Below are 18,643 nucleotides of genomic sequence, written 5' to 3'. Positions count from 1 at the left end.
AGTGATTACAAACGACTGGATACAAACTGACTATTACAACGTGTTATATGTTACACAACTACCCATGATACCATACTTTTATACATACTTGAACATTAAATACAAAAAATAGTATTAACTATAGTATAAGACTATATTGGATGATTATCACCTGCATTTGTTAAACATTGAGTGGGATAAGTCATAACGCTTAGTGAGTTCAAAAAATAGATACAATATAATCTTATGCCATATACATACTATTATGACAGAAGCAAAGAGGAACAAGAGCAACAATAACATATGCGTATCATATGTCAGGCTTTCAATATCAACTCAAGATTTGATTCAAAGATTTACGATCAATGAGACATAACGATTTCAATACTTGATATGCATCAATAAAGCTTTGGCCCAAATGGCACAGAAGACATACAATTTCTGATTAACATTTTGGTAGATTTCAGGCTTATAGCTCTGTCTAACCATTTGCCAATACCATAGAATAGAGGTCATTCTGTTATGGAGACATGCTCTACATGGTCAGAGGCTACATACTAGTCCTATCTAACCTTCTGCCAATGCCATAGAATAGAAGTCATTCTCATACGAGACATGTTCTACATGGCCAGAGGCTACATACCAGTACCACCGTGAATCTAAGTCCTTTCACTGATCACATGGTCGAAGGTATAAATTTGCTACAAATATAGCATGAAATAACTACACGAGATAATAACACGGAAAAAGCACATAGGACATATAACACATAACATACAATTTTTCCTATATATTGAACTCACCTTGAAATAACCGGGGGTTAAAATAGTAAATTGGACAGCACTTCGGCTTTAAATATGACTTTCTTCTATAAAACCGAGAGCTTTCTTGAAAACCGGGCTCTACGAAGGTAGAGCTTCAAACCGAAAAGATAAATTTATCGGGCTTCACGGGCAATTCGGGACGTGTTTCGGGTGTTAAAAATAATACCGGGGCTTTCGGGGGAAGTGGAAATAGCCAAAATATGGAATAAGGGGTGAAAATGGAAAAAATCCAAAAGTATCCAGAAGATCTCGCAGCCTCCCTTTTATAGGGTGCGAGCTTTAGATCCGACGGCTGAGAAGCGAACACGTGGCAGCAGCAGTGCGAGGCACGCATGCGAGACACGAAGGCGAGGCGCATCGGAAGGTGATATTGCCATATTTATACATATTTTTAGGCAATATTTAAGTACATTTATATATATATATATATATATATATATATATATATATATATATATATATATATATATATATATATATATATATATATATATATATATATATATATATATATATATATATATGGTCATTTGCATAGAATAATGATACTTATAAGGTTAGATTATATTTTGCAGAAAAAAATAAGACATTTTGAAGAAAGGGACTAAAAGCGTTAAAGGATGAAACTTTGGAGGTTGAAGGCATGAAAGACAAGGAAAACACCTAAAAAGACGTATTCACGACGTGAATGGTTTATGGTTCACGACGTGAATGGTTTATGGTTCACGACGTGAGTGGAAGGAATGAGAAGATAAGCATCCGGGTGAAGGAATCCTTGGCGATTACGATTACTTCGAGTTTACGACGTGAGTTTTAAATGCTCACGATGTGAACGGTGATTTTCCAGAAACTATATATATCCTTCTCCATTACGATTTAGGGAACTTTTTGGCTGGTTTTAGAGGGTTCCTGGAGACAAAATTCAGAGGAGAAGAAGATCTGGAAGTTGGTTTTAACACCAAGGAAGGAGAAATTCATAATTTGTATTTATAGATTGGTACATTTAAACATGTTTTTGATTATAGTGTTTGTTTGTTTAGCTGTTAATATTTCCAGCTAAATGTAGCTGCTTCTGTTAGCTAGATGAAGCTGGAACTCATGGTTTTAATGCATTAGACTTCATTTTATTTGTTTGTGATATGCTTGTGTTGATTGATTTTACCTAGCATGCTTGAATTAGTTATTCGATTGCTTTGAATTCTTGTTCTGTGTAGTTAGTGAACACAAATCTGCATGAACTTGAATACCTAAAAATATAGTGAACACTAGTTTATTGGAGCTAAGATCAAACCAATCTTATATTAGTAATTGAATCATTAAAACAAGTTGTGTTAGAGAACTCATATTATGACTGTAATTGTGTTCTGATTAATCAATCTTTCATGGCTCCAACCTTATCTAATAATTGATTCTGTGTTAACTATTTTATAAACATAAATAGATTTACGTGAATTGATTAATAATTTGTAGATTTAGAACTAAATTGCTAATACTTTCTTAATTGGTCACCAACAGTAATAGTTATAGCTAATGTATAACAATTGAGTAAAAGTGGATTCGAACTAACAGAAGTATTTTGTTTATTGATTGAGTTTTTGTTAAAGGATTAAGTTCATCTAAACTTGCAAAATTAGATAAAAAAAAAACCCTTTTAGCTTGTTAATAATTAGATTAATTTAGTAGTAAATAAAGTAATTAATAACACCGTTCCCTATGATCGACACCCGACTTACCTAAGTTATACTGTAATCTGACTAGGTACACTACCTATAAGTGCAGAGTTAGTCTAAGTTTTTTAGGTTATAAATATCAAAATTAGTGGGTACTTCCGTGCACATCAAATTTTTGTCGCCGTTCTCGGGGAACGACTTAGTTTATTATTTATTTGCATTAGGTTAATTGATCCTTTTTGTGGGGTAAAACTTGCAAAGAGTTAGTTTTGCAGCAAAGTTTTTTTTAGTATTACTTTTTACCTGTTTTTAATTTCTAGGAAGGTTGATTTTTTTTTTTAATTACAGAACTCACGACGTGAGAACTGTGATTTTTAGTTTTCTTTAGTTTTCAGTTTATTTTTCTATTTTAGTTCGTTTTTACGTTGTTATTTTTTTTAGTTTGCAGGAGTTCATGACCAGAGGCTCTAACACACCTTTGGTGCCACCACTTGAAGATCCGAAGTCAGCCCTTCACAAAAATAAGAACAAGAACGTGAAAGAAGACCAAACACCAAAGATGACACCTTTGCAAGAACTAAAATCAGCTTTTTCAAGGAAGTCGGGAAAGAAAGCAGGGGAGTCGAGTTCGTCTTCAAGGAACAAGAGCAAGCTTGAACACCTAGATCAAATACCCGTCCACGCCGAGTTCGAATACGAAACCGATTCAGAATTTGCACTATTTACAAGTGAACCCGAAAACGAGCCGGAAAACGAAATGGCCAACATTGAGGAGATGTCCATGGGAGCTTACAAGAAGTGGATCCGAGAAGATGTGGGTACTGGCTTAGTCTAACCTGCAATACCTGCCACTGCCACATTCGAGCTGAAGGGACATATCTTGACTACACTGAAGGATATCCCATTTTACGGGAAGGATCATGAGGATGCTTTTAAGCATCTAGATGAATTCAATGACATTGCGGATTACTTCAATGTCCCAAATGTCAACAGAAACACCGTCTTGCTCAGAATGCTTCCCATTACTTTTAAGGGAGCTATTAAAGAATGGTTAAAATCACTTCCACCGGGTACGATCACCACTTGGGCTCAAATGCGTGAACAATTTCTTGACCAGTTAAACTCAAGAAGGCAATAGCCAACTTTGAACAACAGCTGGAGGAGTCATTATACGAAGCATGGGAGCGGTACAAAGGCTTGATCAGAAATTGCCCTCAGCATGATTTTAATGTTCAACAAGAGATGTCGATCTTCTATGATGGGGTCAATGTTATGACAAGACAACTCCTTGATTCTCAAGGACCTTTGCCAAAGAAAAATCCAAGAGAGGTCAAGGAGCTGATTGAAGAATTCGCGAAGCACTCTCGTGAGTACCACAACCCTAGGCAAGATGGAATCAAAGGCAGTGGAGGTGCACAAACTGAAGAAATAACAGCTATGATGGCTATGTTGAATAATATGGACCGGAGGTTAACACAAATGGACCAACCAATTCATGCTATAAGAGTTGGTTGCGAGAGGTGTAATGGTCCACACTTGACCAAGGACTGCAATTTAGATGAGTTTGGGAGTAAAAACGCTCAAGTACGTTACTCGAGTGGGGACAAGTACGATGAAGACTGGAGGAAACCAAAGAAAGAGTGGCTGCCATATGAAGAATATAAGAAGCAAAAAGAAGAGAAGTATAAGCAGACAGACCGAGGCTTCTACCAAAAGGAGCAACCACCAGCTGAGAGGAAACCCGATCTAGAGACCATGTTAATCAAGTTTATGGAAGCTTCAGAAAAGCGACACAAGGCTACTGATTCTGCTATTAATGAACAAATAACTTTGGTTAAGAATCATCATGCATTGATAGTAGAACAGCATGCTTTAATAAAAAATCAACAAGCCTACATCAATAATCTTGAAGTGCAACTTGGTCAACTAACCACTTTGGTTCATGAGAAGCTTTCCCCGAAAAATCCTGAAACGAAGACCCAATCTCATGTAATGTCCATAGATACTGAAGAAGAGGCTATCTCTGAGTTCCTAGAAGCATTAGAAGAAGAACCACAGCAGCCCGATCCAAAGCCAAAGAAGCCAAAGCTCGAAAATGAAGAAGCTGGTGGAACACCCAGTTCACGACGTGAACCCGTAATGCTCACGTCGTGGGCTCGGTCTCAACAGAAAAATTATGTCTTTGCTCCAGCTTATCAGCCGCCTTTGCCGTTTCCTTCCCGAGCTGCCCTTGGTCCACTGGAAAGAGAGCATATCGAGTTTATTAAGCATGTGAAGGATATCCCGATTAATACTCCCTTTGTCGAGTCGTTATCCAAAATTTCCGAGTATGAAATTTTTTTACAAGACTTGCTAGACACTCGTAAGCAACTAAAGAAGAATTCTAAGGTGATTCTAAGTGAGCAAAGCTCAAAAGTTGTGTTAGGAGAGATACCTAAGAAGATGAGGGATCTTGGATTCCTCACTCTTCCATGTGAGTTTGGTAACAACATGAAGGTTGATGCTTTAGCCGATTCTGGGGCTAGCATTAGTTTGATGCCTTATTCATTTTATCAGAAGTTGAAGGCTACAAGAATGACTATTCACATGGCGAACCGTTCAGTGACACAGCCCCGGGGCATTGTGAAAGATATTTTAGTAAAAATTGGGAAATTTGTTTTTCCAATAGAATTTGTGGTATTAGACAAGAAAGAAGATCCCAATGTACCAATTATTCTTGGTCGGCCGCTGTTAAACACTGCTGGAGCTCTTGTTGATATTCGCGAGTCTAAGCTCACCTTGAGGTTGGTGATGAAAAGGAAATCTTTGGGATGGAAAATGGCTTTCAAAAGAATCATGATCATGAAGAGTTGTTTAGCATTGATGAAGACAATGAACTTGAAGAATTAGAGAAGCTCATGGAAGAAGAGATCAAGACAATTCATCAAGTCAAACGAACAAAACCAAGAGCATCTGTTCCATATTTAGTTGAAGTCATTGCCTATACAAGTCCGCTTTCTTGGGTGAGCAAGGAAGATGATGTGACAACGAGTGATGATGAGGAGGTTACTTCAAAAATAACAATTCCAGTCATGAAAGAAGAAAGGAATGCTATGGAGTGCAAGGAGGAAACTAAAGGGACAAAACGCAAGCTTGATGAAGACGAGGTCAAGGCTAAAAAGGAAAATTCGGAAAAGGCGTACAAAAGACGAGTTCAAGCTTACAAGAGGCGTTTCAAGGAACAAAAGATCAAAGTGGTGGATTCTTCGGATGACTCAACGTAGGAGGCACGGAGTCCAACTCAAGACTCCAAGAAAAAGAAGCGCTTCTTGGGAGGCAACCCGAGTTTGGTTTGCATTTTTTTTCTTTTCTTTTCAGTTTTTGCACTTTAATCTTAGACACGTAGATCATATCATCCAACTCGCTTCATTCATAATTAAACATTGAGTGTGGGGTCCTTAAAAATGAATTGGTGATAATTAAGAAGTTAGTTAATAGACATACTTTACTTGATAATAATAAAAATTTTCGTGCAGGATTCACGGCGTGAATGGTTAAGAATGCACGACGTGAATTCTGAATAAGCTGGATAATATAAAAATGATGCATATCAGCCCATTTTCTATTAAACAAATTGGCCCAAGACTTAGCCCACTTCTTATTAAATTGACCCAATTTTAAGTCCAGAACAGGACTCACGACGTGAATCCTTAAGGACTCACGACGTGAGTTGTAAATTATTCGGGACCACTGATTAAAGAGATAAGAATCAGTTTGACCTCATTTCTTTATTCCCCATGAAGTGAAACACACGATCTAGTCCCCCTTGCTCCAATTTTGGCCGACAATTCTTCTATTTTCGTTTGTGCTTACGTAATACTACAATATAAGGTAATGATTCTTAATTCTTAAGTTTAATTTTTCTTTAATAGTTGAACATAGGGTTAGGGTTTTCTACTTAGATGAAATGTTAAATTTACTTCTTAAAATTCCCAAAATAGATTTGAAATGTTGATGCTTTATGCATGGAAATGCTATGGAAGTAAACCCCATTATTATTGTGACCTGATTTCTCATCTGATTTTCACGCTTTTGGTTGTTGGGTTACAATTCACAACGTGAATCTTAAAGGATTCACGACATGAATTATGGGATGAACAGTTTTTAGTTTCTTTAATTTATTATTTTGTGGGTTGTTTCTTTTAGGTGTGTTTGTTGTTGTTTTTTGTAGAAATGGCTCCCAGAAAAGAGAGGTTCCAATTGGAGTGCAAGTTTACACCCGTTTTACAATTTTCCCGCAACAATGTCCCGCGACATATTAAACCGATGGAACAACAAATTAGGATGGCTCTACAACTGAGAGATTGCAGTTGCCCCAACAATTAATTGGATGCAGTTGAGGGAAGTTGGGCTCGTGGACCGGTTGTCCCTGTTTTTGACGAAAATGTTTATTGGAAATGGGTATTCGTTCACTTGTTCTGGATGGCGCAACCTGTTTCGAATCCAAGAGCGTGTGTATAAGGAATTTTGTGTTGAGTTTTTCTCAACAGTAACATTCCAGGAGACTGTCCAAGACCCACATTGGCCACAAGCTTTGGTGTTCCGGTTGGGGGGTGAGTATCGGGAGTGCAGTCTAGTTGAATTTGCTTGGAAAGTTGGACTATATGATCGCCAAGAAGCAATGACTCCTGAATTTGGTATGATCTTGAGCGAGGCAGCTAGAAGGTATACAGAAGGAGTCACTGGATATGCTTTCTGGCATGGTATTGCATCCGGGATTTTTAATTCCGGATTGTCTCCCGAGAGTAGTATTCGGTCCCTTATCCATCGCCTACTTCACCGTTTCATCACATTCTCCATCAATCATAGGAGGCATGGAGATAATGTTACAAAACAAAATCAATTCTTCCTATGGTGTATCTTGCAGCCAGGGGTGTGTTGCAACATTCCTTATTTTCTGGCACGTTTTCTGTCCGGGTCAGCAACTAGTTCTCGCCCGGGGACCCCTATTTGTGGAGGGTACTTTATTACACGTCTGGCATGTTCATATCATTTGCTTGTCCCTGATATTACTCGTTCTATGACTTGTGTGGATGAGCATGATTTTGGCATGGGGTATTTGGAAACCATGCGGGTTGTCATAAACTTTGGGTCGCATTGGGGAATAGTACCTTCGGACGATGAGGGTAATGAGGGTGATGAGCAGCCTGATACACAACCAGAACAACCACAACCAAGGCCAAGGCATAGAAACATAAGAGGAAGGGGAAAAAGAGTGCAACCAATACATCCACCCACATCCATGGTAGGAGCACCTTTTGGGGGTGATATGGCTGGTTATTTTGACCAGTTATCTTTGAGTGTCAACTGGATTGGTGGCACCATGGAGATCGTCGTTCGACACCTTGGGGTGGAGCAGCCGCCTCATTTGGGGTATCATTACCCAATTTGCCCAAGGTGGACGGAGTAAGAGGACATGGAGGCGGTGGAGCGGGTACTAGCGGGGTGAACGAGGATGAAGAGGATGATTGATTGTTTCTTTTAGTTTTATTATCTTAGTTTGGTTTGGTTTTATTTTGTTTTTATTTGTTTTGGTTTGTAAAACTATTAAGATATTATGTTACTTGTTCTCTTCTTGGTTGTTATTATTTTTCAGAATTGCTCAGAGCACATATAAATGATGTCGAGATACGAGTGCATATTTGTTTACCCGGGAGTGTTTAAAGTCGAGAGTCGAGTCCCACAATTTAAAATAAGTGTGGGGTGAGTCAAGAGAGAAGATAGTCAGCGGAAGAGTCAAAAATGGTGAATTTAGAAGAGTCTTAATCCACTAAGACATGAGTTAAATATAAGAAGTGAGAACAAAGGTTGGAGGGAATATATTTCTGATATTTCAGTTTTCATGTCGTGACCCTTTTGGTGTTCACGTCGTGAGTCAGTATATGGTGACTTTCTAGAACCCGCTTCAAATCGAATTCACGACGTGAACATTTCCAGTACTCATGTCGTGACTTTGTACTTTTCACAAAAAGAATCATATTTTCCTATATTCCTTATGTGGTTCACCACCATTCTTTTTGGGAATATTATGAAGATAATAAGGGCTCATTTTCTCCACCATACAATGTGTCGTTTGCTTTCCCACATTGTTCCTTCCGTTGTGAACATTTTCCTGCACCATATTTGTTGAAGATTGAAGACTTGATTCCATATTTTGTCGGTACATTCCTTATCTCGCGTATTCAAGATCCAAGTTTCTATTTCTCAAAGTCTGTATTCAAGATGCACATTCCATCCGCACATTTGGAGATGATCACGCCACTATCCCAGGGGAGTTTGTTCCTTTTTCTCCCTTCTCTTAATTTTTATATTTTTTTAGGCATACAATAAGGGCATTGTATGAAATAAGTGTGGGGTAGGGGGTAGAAAAAGTAAATTGCTAGATAATTGTGAAATTTAAAATTTTGAAATTTTTAATAATTAAATCTAGTAATAATAATTTGAACTATAGTTGTTAGTGTTATATGGGATGATCCGATAAGAGTTCAAACGTTTAGTTGAGCCAATACACGTTATAGTGCATTTGTGGCCTCCCTTATTTTAGTGAAATCATGGAACAAAAACATGACCCTGCTTAGTTTGAGGAATGCAAAATGTTTAGCAGCCTAAACCTGAAATGTATCCAGGAAAGATATGTCTTAACCAATAAAAGTTGAAGCTAAGCGCCCCTGCTTAAGCATGTTGGTTTTGAGTGAAAAAAAAGTGAGTTATGCATGTAAAAAAAAGAGAAATTACTAAAAAGTGAAATTCTTGAAGAATTTTGGAGCTATCAAAGTATGAAGATCAAAGATCAAAATTCCAAAGAATCAAAAGTTGAAGATGCCAAAAATCATGAAAGAAGTGAATTCAATGAACTTAAAGGGTAAACATCAAAGAAAGGAAGAATCCAAGAGCTCCATTGTGGTGTCTAAAGTTGTAATTTCTAGAATATGTATGCTTGGGTAGCTTTACATAAATATCTTGAGGTTAGAAAGCTTTCTGAGGATGGATTCGGAGGGTTGCATAAAATGAGCATTGTTCGAAAGAAGTGGGTGATTGTTTATAAAGATTGTGAGTATTTAAAGTATGGGGGGACATTTAGGAAAAAATTTAGACACAAATGCTTGCGTTGAGGTCTTGGCATAATGGCTGAGCTGGAATTGGATTGTTCGATGAAATGCTAGTAATGAAAGTATGAGTTTGAATAAGTAGATTTGCTTGAGGGCAAGCAAAGCCTAAGTGTGGGGTATTTTGATATTGCCATATTTATACATATTTTAGGCAATATTTAAGTACATTTTTATATATATTTCGGTCATTTGCATAGAATAATGATACTTATAAGGTTAAATTATATTTTGCAGCAAAAAAGAAGACATTTTGAAGATAGGGACTAAAAGCGTTAAAGGATGAAACTTTGGAGGTTGAAGGCTTGAAAGACAAGGAAAACACCTAAAAAGACGTATTCACGACGTGAATGGTTTATGGTTCACGACGTGAATGGTTTATGGTTCACGACGTGAGTGGAAGGAATGAGAAGATAAGCATCCGGGTGAAGGAATCCTTGGCGATTACGATTACTTCGAGTTCACGACGTGAGTTTTAAATGCTCACGACGTGAACGGTGATTTTCCAGAAACTATATATATCCTTCTCCATTACGATTAGGGAACTTTTTGGCTGGTTTTAGAGGGTTCTTGGAGACGAAATTCAGAGGAGAAGAAGATCTGGAAGTTGGTTTTAACACCAAGGAAGGATAAGTTCATAATTTGTCTTTATAGATTGGTACATTTAAAGATGTTTTTGATTATAGTGTTTATTTGTTTAGCTGTTAATATTTCCAGCTAAATCTAGCTGCTTTTGTTAGCTAGATGAAGCTGGAACTCATGGTTTTAATGCATTAGACTTCATTTTATTTGTTTGTGATATGCTTGTGTTGATTGATTTTACCTAACATGCTTGAATTAGTTATTCGATTGCTTTGAATTCTTGTTATGTGTAGTTAGTGAACACAAATCTGCATGAACTTGAATACCTAATAATATAGTGAACACTAGTTTATTGGAGCTAAGATCAAACCAATCTTATATTAGTAATTGAATCATTAAAACAAGTTGTGTTAGAGAACTCATATTATGACTGTAATTGTGTTCTGATTAATCAATCTTTCATGGCTCCAACCTTATCTAATAATTGATTCTGTGTTAACTATTTTATAAACATAAATAGATTTACGTGAATTGATTAATAATTTGTAGATTTAGAACTAAATTGCTAATACTTTCTTAATTGGTCACCAACAGTAATAGTTATAGCTAATGTATAACAATTGAGTAAAAGTGGATTCGAACTAACAGAAGTATTTTGTTTATTGATTGAGTTTTTGTTAAAGGATTAAGTTCATCTAAACTTGCAAAATTAGATAAAAAAAACCCTTTTAGCTTGTTAATAATTAGATTAATTTAGTAGTAAATAAAGTAATTAATAACACCGTTCCCTATGATCGACACCCGACTTACCTAAGTTATACTGTAATCTGACTAGGTACACTACCTATAAGTGCAGAGTTAGTCTAAGTTTTTTAGGTTATAAATATCAAAATTAGTGGGTACTTCCGTGCACATCAAATTTTTGTCGCCGTTCTCGGGGAACGACTTAGTTTATTATTTATTTGCATTAGGTTAATTGATCCTTTTTGTGGGGTAAAACTTGCAAAGAGTTAGTTTTGCAGCAAAGTTTTTTTTTAGTATTACTTTTTACCTGTTTTTAATTTCTAGGAAGGTTGATTTTTTTTTTTTAATTACAGAACTCACGACGTGAGAACTATGATTTTTAGTTTTCTTTAGTTTTCAGTTTATTTTTCTATTTTAGTTCGTTTTTACGTTGTTATTTTTTTTAGTTTGCAGGAGTTCATGACCAGAGGCTCTAACACACCTTTGGTGCCACCACTTGAAGATCCGAAGTCAGCCCTTCACAAAAATAAGAACAAGAACGTGAAAGAAGACCAAACACCAAAGATGACACCTTTGCAAGAACTAAAATCAGCTTTTTCAAGGAAGTCGGGAAAGAAAGCAGGGGAGTCGAGTTCGTCTTCAAGGAACAAGAGCAAGCTTGAACACCTAGATCAAATACCCGTCCACGCCGAGTTCGAATACGAAACCGATTCAGAATTTGCACTATTTACAAGTGAACCCGAAAACGAGCCGGAAAACGAAATGGCCAACATTGAGGAGATGTCCATGGGAGCTTACAAGAAGTGGATCCGAGAAGATGTGGGTACTGGCTTAGTCTAACCTGCAATACCTGCCACTGCCACATTCGAGCTGAAGGGACATATCTTGACTACACTGAAGGATATCCCATTTTACGGGAAGGATCATGAGGATGCTTTTAAGCATCTAGATGAATTCAATGACATTGCGGATTACTTCAATGTCCCAAATGTCAACAGAAACACCGTCTTGCTCAGAATGCTTCCCATTACTTTTAAGGGAGCTATTAAAGAATGGTTAAAATCACTTCCACCGGGTACGATCACCACTTGGGCTCAAATGCGTGAGCAATTTCTTGACCAGTTAAACTCAAGAAGGCAATAGCCAACTTTGAACAACAGCTGGAGGAGTCATTATACGAAGCATGGGAGCGGTACAAAGGCTTGATCAGAAATTGCCCTCAGCATGATTTTAATGTTCAACAAGAGATGTCGATCTTCTATGATGGGGTCAATGTTATGACAAGACAACTCCTTGATTCTCAAGGACCTTTGCCAAAGAAAAATCCAAGAGAGGTCAAGGAGCTGATTGAAGAATTCGCGAAGCACTCTCGTGAGTACCACAACCCTAGGCAAGATGGAATCAAAGGCAGTGGAGGTGCACAAACTGAAGAAATAACAGCTATGATGGCTATGTTGAATAATATGGACCGGAGGTTAACACAAATGGACCAACCAATTCATGCTATAAGAGTTGGTTGCGAGAGGTGTAATGGTCCACACTTGACCAAGGACTGCAATTTAGATGAGTTTGGGAGTAAAAACGCTCAAGTACGTTACTCGAGTGGGGACAAGTACGATGAAGACTGGAGGAAACCAAAGAAAGAGTGGCTGCCATATGAAGAATATAAGAAGCAAAAAGAAGAGAAGTATAAGCAGACAGACCGAGGCTTCTACCAAAAGGAGCAACCACCAGCTGAGAGGAAACCCGATCTAGAGACCATGTTAATCAAGTTTATGGAAGCTTCAGAAAAGCGACACAAGGCTACTGATTCTGCTATTAATGAACAAATAACTTTGGTTAAGAATCATCATGCATTGATAGTAGAACAGCATGCTTTAATAAAAAATCAACAAGCCTACATCAATAATCTTGAAGTGCAACTTGGTCAACTAACCACTTTGGTTCATGAGAAGCTTTCCCCGAAAAATCCTGAAACGAAGACCCAATCTCATGTAATGTCCATAGATACTGAAGAAGAGGCTATCTCTGAGTTCCTAGAAGCATTAGAAGAAGAACCACAGCAGCCCGATCCAAAGCCAAAGAAGCCAAAGCTCGAAAATGAAGAAGCTGGTGGAACACCCAGTTCACGACGTGAACCCGTAATGCTCACGTCGTGGGCTCGGTCTCAACAGAAAAATTATGTCTTTGCTCCAGCTTATCAGCCGCCTTTGCCGTTTCCTTCCCGAGCTGCCCTTGGTCCACTGGAAAGAGAGCATATCGAGTTTATTAAGCATGTGAAGGATATCCCGATTAATACTCCCTTTGTCGAGTCGTTATCCAAAATTTCCGAGTATGAAATTTTTTTACAAGACTTGCTAGACACTCGTAAGCAACTAAAGAAGAATTCTAAGGTGATTCTAAGTGAGCAAAGCTCAAAAGTTGTGTTAGGAGAGATACCTAAGAAGATGAGGGATCTTGGATTCCTCACTCTTCCATGTGAGTTTGGTAACAACATGAAGGTTGATGCTTTAGCCGATTCTGGGGCTAGCATTAGTTTGATGCCTTATTCATTTTATCAGAAGTTGAAGGCTACAAGAATGACTATTCACATGGCGAACCGTTCAGTGACACAGCCCCGGGGCATTGTGAAAGATATTTTAGTAAAAATTGGGAAATTTGTTTTTCCAATAGAATTTGTGGTATTAGACAAGAAAGAAGATCCCAATGTACCAATTATTCTTGGTCGGCCGCTGTTAAACACTGCTGGAGCTCTTGTTGATATTCGCGAGTCTAAGCTCACCTTGAGGTTGGTGATGAAAAGGAAATCTTTGGGATGGAAAATGGCTTTCAAAAGAATCATGATCATGAAGAGTTGTTTAGCATTGATGAAGACAATGAACTTGAAGAATTAGAGAAGCTCATGGAAGAAGAGATCAAGACAATTCATCAAGTCAAACGAACAAAACCAAGAGCATCTGTTCCATATTTAGTTGAAGTCATTGCCTATACAAGTCCGCTTTCTTGGGTGAGCAAGGAAGATGATGTGACAACGAGTGATGATGAGGAGGTTACTTCAAAAATAACAATTCCAGTCATGAAAGAAGAAAGGAATGCTATGGAGTGCAAGGAGGAAACTAAAGGGACAAAACGCAAGCTTGATGAAGACGAGGTCAAGGCTAAAAAGGAAAATTCGGAAAAGGCGTACAAAAGACGAGTTCAAGCTTACAAGAGGCGTTTCAAGGAACAAAAGATCAAAGTGGTGGATTCTTCGGATGACTCAACGTAGGAGGCACGGAGTCCAACTCAAGACTCCAAGAAAAAGAAGCGCTTCTTGGGAGGCAACCCGAGTTTGGTTTGCATTTTTTTTCTTTTCTTTTCAGTTTTTGCACTTTAATCTTAGACACGTAGATCATATCATCCAACTCGCTTCATTCATAATTAAACATTGAGTGTGGGGTCCTTAAAAATGAATTGGTGATAATTAAGAAGTTAGTTAATAGACATACTTTACTTGATAATAATAAAAATTTTCGTGCAGGATTCACGACGTGAATGGTTAAGAATGCACGACGTGAATTCTGAATAAGCTGGATAATATAAAAATGATGCATATCAGCCCATTTTCTATTAAACAAATTGGCCCAAGACTTAGCCCACTTCTTATTAAATTGACCCAATTTTAAGTCCAGAACAGGACTCACGACGTGAATCCTTAAGGACTCACGACGTGAGTTGTAAATTATTCGGGACCACTGATTAAAGAGATAAGAATCAGTTTGACCTCATTTCTTTATTCCCCATGAAGTGAAACACACGATCTAGTCCCCCTTGCTCCAATTTTGGCCGACAATTCTTCTATTTTCGTTTGTGCTTACGTAATACTACAATATAAGGTAATGATTCTTAATTCTTAAGTTTAATTTTTCTTTAATAGTTGAACATAGGGTTAGGGTTTTCTACTTAGATGAAATGTTAAATTTACTTCTTAAAATTCCCAAAATAGATTTGAAATGTTGATGCTTTATGCATGGAAATGCTATGGAAGTAAACCCCATTATTATTGTGACCTGATTTCTCATCTGATTTTCACGCTTTTGGTTGTTGGGTTACAATTCACAACGTGAATCTTAAAGGATTCACGACATGAATTATGGGATGAACAGTTTTCAGTTTCTTTAATTTATTATTTTGTGGGTTGTTTCTTTTAGGTGTGTTTGTTGTTGTTTTTTGTAGAAATGGCTCCCAGAAAAGAGAGGTTCCAATTGGAGTGCAAGTTTACACCCGTTTTACAATTTTCCCGCAACAATGTCCCGCGACATATTAAACCGATGGAACAACAAATTAGGATGGCTCTACAACTGAGAGATTGCAGTTGCCCCAACAATTAATTGGATGCAGTTGAGGGAAGTTGGGCTCGTGGACCGGTTGTCCCTGTTTTTGACGAAAATGTTTATTGGAAATGGGTATTCGTTCACTTGTTCTGGATGGCGCAACCTGTTTCGAATCCAAGAGCGTGTGTATAAGGAATTTTGTGTTGAGTTTTTCTCAACAGTAACATTCCAGGAGACTATCCAAGACCCACATTGGCCACAAGCTTTGGTGTTCCGGTTGGGGGGTGAGTATCGGGAGTGCAGTCTAGTTGAATTTGCTTGGAAAGTTGGACTATATGATCGCCAAGAAGCAATGACTCCTGAATTTGGTATGATCTTGAGCGAGGCAGCTAGAAGGTATACAGAAGGAGTCACTGGATATGCTTTCTGGCATGGTATTGCATCCGGGATTTTTAATTCCGGATTGTCTCCCGAGAGTAGTATTCGGTCCCTTATCCATCGCCTACTTCACCGTTTCATCACATTCTCCATCAATCATAGGAGGCATGGAGATAATGTTACAAAACAAAATCAATTCTTCCTATGGTGTATCTTGCAGCCAGGGGTGTGTTGCAACATTCCTTATTTTCTGGCACGTTTTCTGTCCGGGTCAGCAACTAGTTCTCGCCCGGGGACCCCTATTTGTGGAGGGTACTTTATTACACGTCTGGCATGTTCATATCATTTGCTTGTCCCTGATATTACTCGTTCTATGACTTGTGTGGATGAGCATGATTTTGGCATGGGGTATTTGGAAACCATGCGGGTTGTCATAAACTTTGGGTCGCATTGGGGAATAGTACCTTCGGACGATGAGGGTAATGAGGGTGATGAGCAGCCTGATACACAACCAGAACAACCACAACCAAGGCCAAGGCATAGAAACATAAGAGGAAGGGGAAAAAGAGTGCAACCAATACATCCACCCACATCCATGGTAGGAGCACCTTTTGGGGGTGATATGGCTGGTTATTTTGACCAGTTATCTTTGAGTGTCAACTGGATTGGTGGCACCATGGAGATCGTCGTTCGACACCTTGGGGTGGAGCAGCCGCCTCATTTGGGGTATCATTACCCAATTTGCCCAAGGTGGACGGAGTATAGAGGACATGGAGGCGGTGGAGCGGGTACTAGCGGGGTGAACGAGGATGAAGAGGATGATTGATTGTTTCTTTTAGTTTTATTATCTTAGTTTGGTTTGGTTTTATTTTGTTTTTATTTGTTTTGGTTTGTAAAACTATTAAGATATTATGTTACTTGTTCTCTTCTTGGTTGTTATTATTTTTCAGAATTGCTCAGAGCACATATAAATGATGTCGAGATACGAGTGCATATTTGTTTACCCGGGAGTGTTTAAAGTCGAGAGTCGAGTCCCACAATTTAAAATAAGTGTGGGGTGAGTCAAGAGAGAAGATAGTCAGCGGAAGAGTCAAAAATGGTGAATTTAGAAGAGTCTTAATCCACTAAGACATGAGTTAAATATAAGAAGTGAGAACAAAGGTTGGAGGGAATATATTTCTGATATTTCAGTTTTCATGTCGTGACCCTTTTGGTGTTCACGTCGTGAGTCAGTATATGGTGACTTTCTAGAACCCGCTTCAAATCGAATTCACGACGTGAACATTTCCAGTACTCATGTCGTGACTTTGTACTTTTCACAAAAAGAATCATATTTTCCTATATTCCTTATGTGGTTCACCACCATTCTTTTTGGGAATATTATGAAGATAATAAGGGCTCATTTTCTCCACCATACAATGTGTCGTTTGCTTTCCCACATTGTTCCTTCCGTTGTGAACATTTTCCTGCACCATATTTGTTGAAGATTGAAGACTTGATTCCATATTTTGTCGGTACATTCCTTATCTCGCGTATTCAAGATCCAAGTTTCTATTTCTCAAAGTCTGTATTCAAGATGCACATTCCATCCGCACATTTGGAGATGATCACGCCACTATCCCAGGGGAGTTTGTTCCTTTTTCTCCCTTCTCTTAATTTTTATATTTTTTTAGGCATACAATAAGGGCATTGTATGAAATAAGTGTGGGGTAGGGGGTAGAAAAAGTAAATTGCTAGATAATTGTGAAATTTAAAATTTTGAAATTTTTAATAATTAAATCTAGTAATAATAATTTGAACTATAGTTGTTAGTGTTATATGGGATGATCCGATAAGAGCTCAAACGTTTAGTTGAGCCAATACACGTTATAGTGCATTTGTGGCCTCCCTTATTTTAGTGAAATCATGGAACAAAAACATGACCCTGCTTAGTTTGAGGAATGCAAAATGTTTAGCAGCCTAAACCTGAAATGTATCCAGGAAAGATATGTCTTAACCAATAAAAGTTGAAGCTAAGCGCCCCTGCTTAAGCATGTTGGTTTTGAGTGAAAAAAAAGTGAGTTATGCATGTAAAAAAAAGAGAAATTACTAAAAAGTGAAATTCTTGAAGAATTTTGGAGCTATCAAAGTATGAAGATCAAAGATCAAAATTCCAAAGAATCAAAAGTTGAAGATGCCAAAAATCATGAAAGAAGTGAATTCAATGAACTTAAAGGGTAAACATCAAAGAAAGGAAGAATCCAAGAGCTCCATTGTGGTGTCTAAAGTTGTAATTTCTAGAATATGTATGCTTGGGTAGCTTTACATAAATATCTTGAGGTTAGAAAGCTTTCTGAGGATGGATTCGGAGGGTTGCATAAAATGAGCATTGTTCGAAAGAAGTGGGTGATTGTTTATAAAGATTGTGAGTATTTAAAGTATGGGGGGTCATTTAGGAAAAAATTTAGACACAAATGCTTGCGTTGAGGTCTTGGCATAATGGCTGAGCTGGAATTGGATTGTTCGATGAAATGCTAGTAATGAAAGTATGAGTTTGAATAAGTAGATTTGCTTGAGGGCAAGCAAAGCCTAAGTGTGGGGTATTTTGATATTGCCATATTTATACATATTTTAGGCAATATTTAAGTACATTTTTATATATATTTCGGTCATTTGCATAGAATAATGATACTTATAAGGTTAAATTATATTTTGCAGCAAAAAAGAAGACATTTTGAAGAAAGGGACTAAAAGTGTTAAATGATGAAACTTTGGAGGTTGAAGGCTTGAAAGACAAGGAAAACACCCAAAAAGACGTATTCACGACGTGAATGGTTTATGGTTCACGACGTGAATGGTTTATGGTTCACGACGTGAGTGGAAGGAATGAGAAGATAAGCATCCGGGTGAAGGAATCCTTGGCGATTACGATTACTTCGAGTTCACGACGTGAGTTTTAAATGCTCACGATGTGAACGGTGATTTTCCAGAAACTATATATATCCTTCTCCATTACGATTAGGGAACTT

General features: G+C 37.8%; 2 non-coding genes across 2 annotated transcripts; both read right to left on the bottom strand.

Annotated features, from left to right (window-relative positions):
* Positions 1 to 3,592: 3,592 nt before the first annotated feature.
* LOC128128222 (small nucleolar RNA R71) lies at positions 3,593 to 3,699 on the bottom strand. Its single transcript, XR_008226084.1, has one exon. It is a non-coding gene; the product is annotated as a small nucleolar RNA R71 (small nucleolar RNA).
* An 8,369-nt stretch (positions 3,700 to 12,068) lies between these two features.
* LOC111912673 (small nucleolar RNA R71) lies at positions 12,069 to 12,175 on the bottom strand. Its single transcript, XR_002857249.1, has one exon. It is a non-coding gene; the product is annotated as a small nucleolar RNA R71 (small nucleolar RNA).
* Positions 12,176 to 18,643: the final 6,468 nt, after the last annotated feature.

The sequence above is a fragment of the Lactuca sativa genome, chromosome 8 (genome assembly GCF_002870075.4).
Source record: "Lactuca sativa cultivar Salinas chromosome 8, Lsat_Salinas_v11, whole genome shotgun sequence".
Taxonomy (NCBI): Eukaryota; Viridiplantae; Streptophyta; class Magnoliopsida; order Asterales; family Asteraceae; genus Lactuca; species Lactuca sativa.
Note: the sequence above shows the minus strand (reverse complement) of the source record. Positions and strands in the feature narration are given on the sequence as shown.